We start from the raw sequence: 11,553 nt of genomic DNA, 5'->3' as shown, positions 1-11,553 counted from the left end.
AGATATTACAAAACAATCCCCAAAATTAGCCATTGAGGCCCTAAAATCAACTAATCATGCATATAACTTTGGCTTAAATTGTAAAAGAAAAGAGCATATTTATGTAAATTAGAAACTAAATATGTAGTCAAATCAAGTTAGTAAGACTTAACTAATGAAATAAAAAAAATAAAAAGAAGAAAAAGAAAAGAGATGTTAAACTTATATTTACTAGTTTGACTCGAATCTTGTTCGAGGTGCAATAGGGGCTGGCTTGTCAAGCCTTGCATATATTTAAGCCTTACCAGCTTTGGACTTTTGTTCATTAATTTCACAATGCACAGTTGAACTCATGCCGAACTTTTGCTCATTTAAAGTACTTTACACGCGAGCTCGAGCCGACTTACGCTTAATTTAGGTAATTTTCTCAAAATACGTATAAAATACTTAGAAAATAATAAACAAGCCGAACCCGAACTTGAAAACACTTCTCACGAGTCATACACGAGCCATGGAAGAAAAGCTCGAAACGACAAAATGTAATTGTTAGAGAAACGGGGACCTATATAAAGGGTCACTTAATCTATTTCTCCGTAACCTTGTGAATAAACCCTTTTGCATAATATTTGTTTAAGTCATTAAAACTCTCTGAACTTCCTTCCTTCCCTAGTTTTCGACACTCGGTACAACTAGTTGTTTCCGCCAACTAGTTGTGAGATTGATCCAAGAACAACTAGTACTTAGTTTGTTTTGTTGCTTGATCAGGTCACGGGACCTACAGTAATTGTATTTGTAATTTATCAGATGAATTACCGAACTAACCAAAAACACATAACATGAAAAACAGTAACTAACCAAAAACACATAACATGAAAAACAGTAACTTTCAAGCCGAAACCCGCCATAGTGCAACAAAAGGGTCTTTATAAACAATATGTTGTTTGTAACAACATTGATTGTTTGATAATTAATAAAAAATAATTAATTAGGGGCCGTGTATGGAACATATACTTCCTTTTAACAGTTACGTCATAAATCACAATCAACACATATATATTTCATTCACTTTTAGATATATAACAAGACAAAATCCAACATAACTTAAAAGATATAGAAGTCAACATCTATTTTAATCACGTAACGTATCAGAACTTGGATTGAATCTGTTGAACGACCTTGATGTCAACTTGGAAGGCCTTCGCAAGAATATCACCAGGTATATCAGGGTTAGATCCAAAGACGGCATTTGCAATGGTAATGGTGCCTGGATTTTGACTGCTCAAAGCAGCAATCGCAAGAGCTTAGCCGTTTCCTACGTTTTGCTGGAAGTGAATCAGACCTTCTGGGAACACGAAGACGTCACCCTTCTGAAGCCGTTTTGTGATTAGACGGTTTTCAGGGTTGGATGTGACAAAACCAACTAGAAGACTGCCTTCGATGACGGTCAATATTTCTGTGGCTCGAGGATGCGTGTGTGGAGCGTTAAGGCCCCATGGAGCAAAGTCAATACGGGCCATGGAGATACCAAGAGTGTTGAGTCCTGGCAACTGTGCTACATTCACGGCGGTCACGTTAGATCCAACGTCGTTCGTTGTGTTTCCAAAAATCTGGAGCCCTCTGAACAGAAAATCATCTGCCTGCACACGCTTCGGATCTTTGCAAACCACGCCATTCACGAGTACTGTGAAAACAGAAATAGGAAACTTAATACATACAGACACCAATAAATGCTGCGTGTAGGCAGTTCAATCATTAATGCTCGAGCGTTTAGGGGAAAGCATTACGGGACGGGACGTACCTTTGCTATTTGGATCAGCCACACAGAAGTCTTGGAGAGGACTGGGATCGGAAGCTAAGGCAAGCAAACAGGCAACCAATAAGAGACCGGATACAAGCAGCAAACGCGACGTCATTTTTGAGAAGGAAAACCTGTTGTTCAGTGGAGTTTGGTAGCTCAAGTAATCTATATATGCAAAAGTACGTAACTTGTTCCTGTATTTATAGTTAACTTAGTTCGGAACATAAAGCTAGGACATGTTGATCTGCCACTAATAAAAAAATAGGTAAAAACATGTTGAAAGAGTATAACCATGATAAGGTAATCAATTAAATTAAATTAAATTAAATTAAATTAAATAGATAACTTTTTACTTTCAACGTAGGCCCGTTCAATTCAAAATTAGATAAAAGGCAGGCTCTAGAAGGTTATATGATCTATTATTTACCCGGTATATATTGTTTAATTGGTCCAATCATATACATTAGTTTATTCTCATTTATCTAATCTGGATTACCTTGTCTAAACAATACAATGGTTGCTGTAATACGTCATTGAAAGGATCCCAAAGTTGAAGAAGTCCTAAGTTTAATATCGTCATACAGAGATAGTGGCGGAGCCAGGATTTTTTTCCTATGGGTTTGGTAATTTTCGGTGTTCGAATTTTATCTAGCGTCAAATGCTTTGGGCCTGGATGGCTATGGTCGGTCATTAGGCCAAATAATTAACGAAATCGCAATATCACTATATAATAAAAATACATCGTCAACATCAAATAAAATACAAAGTCATGTTAAATAAAAATGTTATTACATGTTATAATTGTTACTTGCACGTTTTAATGTTTAGAAACGATTTATAGCATCTTCGATTGCAATTTTCAAAAAAACTCATTTTTTAGTATAACAAATGTAAACATCATTCATATAACCGCTACCAATCCTGTTAGCTCGAATATTTTTCTTATGGGTAAAAAATAAGGGGCGACAAGAGGAACTCGATTGGTCGAGTTAGTGTAATTTTACATTTTAAAAAATTTGAAGTTTGTTGTTGTATGTTCCCCCGTTTCAAGTTTCTTGCTAGGTATAGGAGTTTTTTAATAATACTTTAGCCGTTCAAATAAATAAATAAATAAATATGGATAAATGATAACGACCAATTAACAAAATACGGTGCTAGATAATGCGGTGCCACGTATATTATTATAAAAAACAATATTTGTTTGGACATATAGTTTATGAGTACAAAGAAAGTGATAGGAATCCTTCTCCTTATACCATTTTCTTCACTATGGGTGCTCTAAAATTTAATTGTGAATTCTTAAAATATCACAAAAATGACGACAGGCTAGCTGAAGAAAATGACACGTTTTTCTCTATAAAATTTAAGCTTTTAGTTTTTTCACCGGCGAACAGTGAAATGTTTCTAGAGATTTTGTGATACTACGTTCATTCCCAAAAAAATAATATGTTCGCTCATTAAATCGTACCTATAAGTAATATATAAAACCAAAAATTGACCGGGTTCGGCCGAACTGGATCACTTATATGTGGCTCCGCCATTGCACAGAGAAAACATTATGCATAACAGTTCAAACCATGTTCTCGGTAAAATGTAAAAAGGTTCAAAGCAAACTTAATCGGCAAACTCAATTATACGACGTGGTTGCATCATGCTTTCGTGTATTGCAAATTTTTGTTTCTTTTATGCCAAATGAAGCTAACAAACTCATACTATTTTAACATTTTAACCGTAAACTTTTATTATTAGAGTAGATCTCGTGTGTTTAACAATCTACGACACCTTAAAGAATTCATCTTGAGTAGCTGTCACATGTCAACACTTGTGTAAGGGTTACATATGTTGTATAAGCCCATCCGGTTTTTAAACGTTTTATACCCGTAGGTTACTAAAATGTACAAACACATAGATAAATGCACACTCACGTATACATGTATTATTTATCGGTTAGTAGTAACAATATTTTAATTTTACCTTTATGTTAATTTTCCTAACATTCTCAAATATCATATTTCGGTGTTTTTTCCACGATTGGAGAGGGTGAGACACGTTAATGTGTTTGGTTTTCTTGATATGATATATATGTACTCCATTTTTGGCGACAAAGATGAAGGGTGATGTTACCGGGTTAACGAGGGAGCTTTAAAAATATATGGGTTTGAATCAACAATGCACTTTCGGTGGGTCATTAGAATATTGAGATTTGGTTGGTTTCTATTAAAATTTATACTCATTTCCAACTCCTCTTTGTAATTATGTCCTCTACCCACTCTTTAGTTTCTTTAATATCATAACCATTGATATACTGATACTTATATATATTTCTCTTGTATATTTAATGTTTTATTTTATTAGTTTTTGTTCATTTTTAGTTAAGATTTGTATACTACTAACATATTTGTGTTTTGGTAGGTTCCGGAAGTTGAACGTGGTTGAAAAGGGCAAAAAAACGAGTGAAAATAAGCTTAAACAAGAAGTCGAAACGAATCAGGATTGAACCAGAAGAACCAGCCTGTCGGACCGGCTAATGGGCAGCCAGAAATTTCCATATTTTGTGAGGTTTAAGGCCAGTTACACTCTATAAACACCCTTAACCTTAACATGAAAATACCCTACAAACCAGAGCCGAATTTGAAGCTTCATGGAGCTTAGGACTACTATTTGGTGGTTCTGAAGGCAAGGAATCATCGATGTGCTGCTTGATCGAGATCGAGGACTACAGATTTTATTACCTTTAACCTTTCGTTTATACTATTTTTCATCGTGTTTTCTTCTATTATTATTTTGCTTGATATTCCGATGCTAGGCTAAATGTTATAGCTGCCTAGGCTATCGATGAACTTCTATTAATGTTTGAATTTGATTTGGATTATACTTTTCGTTTCCGTTATGGTTTTATGAATCAATAAACGGTTTTATTTTATTTAAAGGATGCATATATGTGCTTGATTTTGATTGATTTGTTTTATAGTTTCACAAAGAATGTTTCATTTTTAGTATAACAATTGCAAACGTCATTCATATAACCGCTACCAATCCGGTTAGCTTGAATATTTTTCTTATGCGTAAAAAATAAGGGGCGACAAGAGAAACTTGATTGGTCGAGTTAGTGTAATTTTACATTTTAAAATTTTTGAAGTTTGGTGTTGTATGTTCCTCCGTTTCAAGTTTCTTGCTAGATATATGAGTTTTTTAATAATACTTTAGTCGTTCAAGAAATAAATAAATTAATATAGATAAATGATGATGACCAATTAACAAAATACGGTGCCAGATAATACCGTGCCACGTATATTATTATAAAAAACAATATTTTTTGGACATATATTTTGTGAGTACAAAGAAAGTGATAGGAATCCTTCTCCTTATACCATATTATTGTGACATCTGACCCGATCCGACCCGACCCAGGTACCCGTTTCTCTGACCCGATCTCTCTTTTATTATTTAATATTTATACTTATATTTTACTTTTAATAATACTATATATTTTCCTTCCCGCCTCTCTCTCTCTCTTTCTTTCCGCCGTCCCGTCCCTCTTCCTTCTCTCTTTCCGCCTTCTTTTCCCTCTTGTCGCCGTCCCGCCCTTACGCCTTGTTTCCCTCCTCTTTGCTTGTCCTTTGGTTCTTCCCGCCTAAGGATGTCTGCAGCTCCACGCGCCAGACTCCTTACATGGAAGCCTGCGTGAAGACATCTTGTTCCTACGATGCGTGAAGAGAACTCTTCTCGCAGCGCGCTAAGAATGCATGTTCTTCCCGCAATGCGCTAAGAATGTATGTTCCTCCCGCGATGCGCTTAGAATTCTTGTTCTTCACGCAGCACGCTAAGGATTTGTGATTCTTCCCGCAGTGCGCTAAGGATTTTTGTGCCAGCCTTCGCGCTCGCGCACTCAGCCTTCTCGCGCTAAACCTTTGAGTTTTCTTCTGTTTAATCTAGCCGTTTGCTTTTGTGTTGTCTTATCTGTTGTGCTGTTGACCTAACCTATCTAATGTCTGAATAGTTACTTTCGGCGCAGCATGCGTACCAACCCCCATTGGTTGGTAGAAAAAGTGACTGACATTATCTTTTGAGATCTGCTTTTGCCATGCTTGACCAGTACCTTTATCTGATCCGCCCATGCTTTTTACTGTTCCCTGACAGCTTTATCTTGCCCCCTGCAGCTGCCATATCTTTTGATATCTTTTGCTTTTGGAATCTTTTGCTTTTTGAGATCTTTTCCCCTTTTCTAGGGATTATGTCTCCTAGGGTTTTTCTATAAATAATAATAATATTTCATAACACATCACACACAAAACACTTAATCTCTCCTGTTCTCTTGCTCCTTGCTCTCTCTGCCGTCTTCCTCTCTGCCTCCGTCTTCCTCCTTGTTCTTCCTGCTTTTCCGGTAATATATATTATAATTTACTTATTAATTATGCTAACTTATAATCAAGACTTAAAACAAATCATTAAAACAATAATCTTATTTATAGGTTAACTTGTGCTTGTTTAAAGTTGGTTCTTGCTTTATCTATCACCGCATCGTTTATCATGTGAGTTATCTCGTATCTAATCCCTTTTTATTTTAAATGCTTTGGGATGTTCATGTGTTCATACAAAACTTGAGTCTTAAACTTGTTTATGAACTTTAGTCGCGCAGTATCCCATGTGTTGAGGACGTTTACTTGGCTGTTTATTTGTATGTGTGTATCATTAACCGCTTTGTTCGGCCTATTCCGCAGTTCCGTTGGTACCATTAGTTGAACACGGGAGACCTATCGTTTACGGTTTTCTTTGTTTACACTTGCACAGATGTTTTCTCGTTTTTATGCTCAATTGGGAGCATGGATTGAACTATGATCTATGAACTATCTTAGGCTTGATCACAATCTGATTACACCCTTGTTAAACTCTAGACATACACGTGTTGCGCGCAGATTTACTGTGATTATCTATGATTATCTATTAAACTTGATTTCTCACCAACACGCAAGTGTTTGACGTTTATTTTAACACATGTTCAGGTTTGCAGTAGCTGTTTTGGAGCTTGTGGACACGTAGGACGTTTTTACTTTTGGACCTAGAATTAAAATGTATCAAGACAAGTTAATGTTGTTTGAATGTTATAATTTATAATATATTGATTTATGTTTGATTTATGTTCTTTATTTTCCCCGCTGCGCGTGCGCGATAAAATGTGTATTAATAAATATTGACACCAATAGTGTCGCGAGTAATGAAGCAATATGTGGCGCCCCGATGTATAATCCGCCTTTGGTCGGGGTGTTACAGATTGGTATCAGAGCTCGTTGACTTTAGGATAGGTGGTTAGACGTAACGGCCTAGAATACCTAAGAGTCCCTTCTCGCGCATGAGAGAAATCTCATGTTTGCGCGCTTATTGTTAATTACTCGTTATTTATGAACATGCTCGCACTTGCGCAGTATATGATTTTATGTTCTATTTCGCGATATTTCGATTTTTGTTGAATTTCGATTTTTATTGATTTTACTTACATATTCGTTTGTTGGGATTTGAAGATCCGAAAAGTCATGGTGATACATGAATAGTTGATTTTCAATTTCCATTTACGATTATGTTCTGAGGTTGGAGACTTGAAAAGTCATGGTGATACATGAATTGTCAACCTCCAATACTCATTTTCTTGTATGTTTTATATTGAGGATTGAAAAGTCATGGTGATACATGAATCGTCAATCTCCAATACTCGTTTGCCCGTATATTTTAAATTGGGAATTCGGAAAGTCATGGTGATACATGAATTGTCGATTCTTGATTCGAATTTGTTACCTTTATTAAGTCTGCATTTAGGATCATTTATTTTACTTTAACTTTTGATAGTATCTAACTCTGCGAAACCAAGCTTTATAAAGTTAAACTTTGCGATAAAAAAAAAACCAAGATATTAACTAAAAATTTAAAACTTTTATAGAATGCCTCCGCTATCTCGCCGATTTCAGAGAAGAGAAGCCTCGCGCATGCGTAGACAGCAACGTTCCCAGGAAATGGCCGCCGCAATAGCCCAAGCTTTGAGCCAAAACAATGCTAATACCTCCAGTTATAACATTAAGTCCTTTAACGCGGGTAACCCTCCAAAGTTCACAGGTCTTGAAGGAGCCACCGTGATGCTCCAGTGGCTTGAGAAGATTGAAAACGCTTTCCTCCATACCCAATGCCCCTCAGAAAGACGAACCCTATATGCTTCCAGTGTCCTGGAATCCAGAGCGCTTACATGGTGGAATGGAGTAGCTCATGCGCGTGGCGCAGAGGCTGCTTCTAGCATGACATGGGAGGAATTCAAGGAAATTCTTACGCGAGAATTCTGCCCTCCCAACGAAGTTAAGCGCCTGGAGGAAGAATTCTGGAACTTGAAGCAATACAGCGGTGAAGCGCGCGAGTACGCGACGCGCTTCCACGAGCTAAGCTTACTGGTCCCTCACCTTGTTACCCCTTCCCGCCGAGCCATAGAGAAATTCCTTGGGGGTCTCCCCATGGAAATTCAAGATTCTGTATGGGCCAGAAACCCAGTAACCCTCTCTGACGCCATCGAATTGGCCGCTGTGCTCAGCGACAACCATGTCAGAGCAGGAACCCTGTTCCTGCGGGGAACTGAGAAGACCAAACCCAAGACTGTCCCTGAACCAACAGAAACCAAACCAGAACCCTCAAACCATAACCAGAAACGTAGGCGCAGACAAGCCTATGCGCTTACCAACCCGCCCATTGTCCAGCAACCCGCTTACCAACCTCCAGTTTACGCGCCTAACCCACTGTCAACCTACCCAGCACCTCCTGTAGTCCACAACTATGCCTTAACCAATCCAGCACTTCCTGCCCCGCCAACTAAGAAACCTTACACAGGAAACCAACCCTTTTGCCCAACCTGTAGACTTCATCACCCACCTCAAGTCCCGTGTCGACAATGTAACCGATGTGGCCGCGTAGGTCACTCCGTTGAGTACTGTAGAACCCCTCCCTCCAATCCGATTGCGCCAACACCACCAGCCTACCCGCAGAACCCACAGCCAACTTACCAAAACCCACGACCCAGATCGTGCTTTAACTGCGGCGATCCAAGTCATTTCCGGAACGCGTGCCCAAGGCTACAAGTTCAGATTACACAAGCGAATCCGGTGAACCAAATTTCGAACCAAGTGACGCGTGGCCGAGCTTTTAACATAACCGCGCACCAAGCGCAAGCGAATAACGACGTAGTTAATGGTACATTTTTGCTTAACGGATTTTATGCATCTATGCTTTTTGATACTGGCGCCGATCGAAGTTTTATCTCTCGCGCCTTCGAGCAGAAGCTTGCGCGACCGCGCGATAACTTAAAAGAAGATTTTTCAGTTGAATTGGCTAATGGCGAAACTGTTTTAATAAACTCGGTAATTAAAGATTGCACGCTTAACCTTAACGAAAATGATTTTCTGATCGACCTCATCCCTATGCCTCTTGGAAGCTTTGATGTTATCATTGGTATGGACTGGCTCTCGAAGAATCGCGCCGAAGTTATTTGCGCCAAGAAATTGATTCGCATACCTCGAGGAAATGGTGATCTTCATATTTACGGCGAAAAACCCTCTAGTGGTCTTAAACTTATGTCTTGCGCCGAAGCCCAAAGACTCATGCGGAAGAAGTGTATTGCATTTCTAGCCCATGTGGTTAAACCCGATGAAGGAAAGAAGCTTCGCGATATCCCTGTTGTGCGTGATTTCCCTGAAGTTTTTCCTGATGATCTTCCTGGTATCCCTCCCGCTCGTGAAGTCGAGTTCCGTATTGATCTTGTCCCTGGTGCTTCCCCCGTGGCTAAATCTCCTTACCGTCTTGCACCCGCTGAGATGCAAGAATTGGCCAGCCAACTTCAAGAGTTGACTGCTAAAGGATTCATTCGCCCTAGCTCTTCGCCCTGGGGTGCTCCGGTGTTGTTCGTTAAAAAGAAAGATGGATCGTTCCGCATGTGTATTGATTACCGCGAGTTGAACAAACTCACCATTAAAAACCGGTATCCCTTACCGCGTATTGACGACCTCTTTGATCAACTCCAAGGTGCCTCTTGTTTCTCGAAGATCGATCTCCGTTCTGGTTATCATCAGTTGCGCATCCGCGATGAAGATGTTCCGAAGACTGCTTTTCGAACTCGTTATGGCCATTTTGAATTCTTGGTCATGTCCTTCGGTTTAACCAACGCACCCGCCGTTTTCATGGATCTTATGAATCGGGTGTGTAGGCCTTTCTTGGATAAATTCGTGATCGTGTTTATCGATGATGTTCTGGTGTATTCTAAGACCAAGGCCGAGCATGAGCAACATCTCCGGTTGGTGTTGCAGAAGCTTCAAACCGAGCAACTCTATGCTAAGCTTTCCAAGTGTGAATTTTGGTCGGATGAAGTACAGTTTCTTGGTCATGTTGTAAACAAGATGGGTATTCATGTCGACCCATCCAAGATTGAAGCAATCAAGAACTGGATTACGCCATCCTCTCCTTCTGAGATCCGTTCCTTTCTGGGCTTAGCTGGTTATTACCGGCGTTTCATTTCGAACTTCTCAAAGATCGCTTTGCCTTTAACAGCTCTTACGCACAAAGGTAAACCATATATTTGGGGCTCGAAGCAAGAAGAAGCCTTTCTGACGCTCAAGCGTTTGTTGTGTGAAGCTCCTGTTCTTGCGCTACCTGAGGGTAATGATGATTTTGTCGTGTATTGCGATGCATCCAACCAAGGTCTCGGTTGTGTTCTTATGCAACGAGGCAAGGTTATCGCTTACGCATCAAGGCAACTTAAGGTTCATGAAAAGAATTATACAACTCACGACCTCGAACTAGGTGCAGTTGTTTTTGCCTTGAAGATCTGGAGACACTACCTTTATGGCACTAAGTGTATCCTCTACACTGACCATAAAAGCCTTCAGCATATCTTTGATCAAAAGGAACTTAACATGAGGCAACGCCGATGGAACGAACTCATCAGCGATTACGATTGTGAGATCCGGTATCATCCTGGTAAGGCTAATGTGGTAGCCGATGCGCTCAGCCGAAAACCCTGCCAACTTAACTGTATCTTGCCGCGCACCCAGCTTCACTTCGCGCCGATTCAAAGCAACCTTGAATCGCGTATTCGTGACGCGCAGCGCGCATCCATCAGTAATGGTAACCTTCGCGCCGAGTTAGCGTGTGGCGCGGAAGCACTCTTTGTCCCTAATCTGAGTGGAATTCTCTGCTATCTCAATCGCATCTGGATCCCTTGTGATGAGAATCTTCGCGCTGATATCCTTTGTGAAGCGCACAAATCTCGATATTCTATTCATCCTGGCGCTGATAAGATGTACAAGGATTTGCGCATAACTTATTGGTGGCCTGGCATGAAAAAGGATATTGCTGTGTTCGTAGCTAAGTGCCTGACTTGTTCTAAAGTTAAAGCTGAACACCAACGCCCATCTGGTTTGCTCGAACAACCAGAAATTCCTACGTGGAAATGGGAAGGTATAGCGATGGACTTTATTACCAAGTTACCTTTGACAGCAAGCAAACATGATAGCATTTGGGTAATAGTGGATCGATTGACTAAGTCTGCTCACTTTCTGCCCATTCGTGAAAACTACCGTGTTGAGCATCTCGCGCAGCTTTATGTCAAGGAAATCGTCTGCCGCCATGGTACTCCTTTGAGCATCATATCCGATCGCGATGGCCGTTTTATATCTCGCTTTTGGAAATCTCTCCAATCTGCGCTAGGAACTCGCTTGGACATGAGTACGGCATATCATCCTCAGACTGACGGT

The 11,553-nt window shown here is 39.8% G+C and overlaps 1 pseudogene; it reads right to left on the bottom strand.

Annotated features, from left to right (window-relative positions):
* Window positions 1-879: 879 nt before the first annotated feature.
* On the bottom strand, window positions 880-1,892 carry LOC143636401 (putative germin-like protein 2-1; annotated as a pseudogene).
* Between the last annotated feature and the right edge of the window lie 9,661 nt (window positions 1,893-11,553).

The sequence above is a fragment of the Bidens hawaiensis genome, unplaced genomic scaffold (assembly GCF_021521415.1).
Source record: "Bidens hawaiensis isolate Kalapana, Puna unplaced genomic scaffold, B.hawaiensis_p1.1 tig00007902_1, whole genome shotgun sequence".
Classification (NCBI taxonomy): domain Eukaryota; kingdom Viridiplantae; phylum Streptophyta; class Magnoliopsida; order Asterales; family Asteraceae; genus Bidens; species Bidens hawaiensis.
This window is presented reverse-complemented; position numbering and strand designations above follow the sequence as displayed.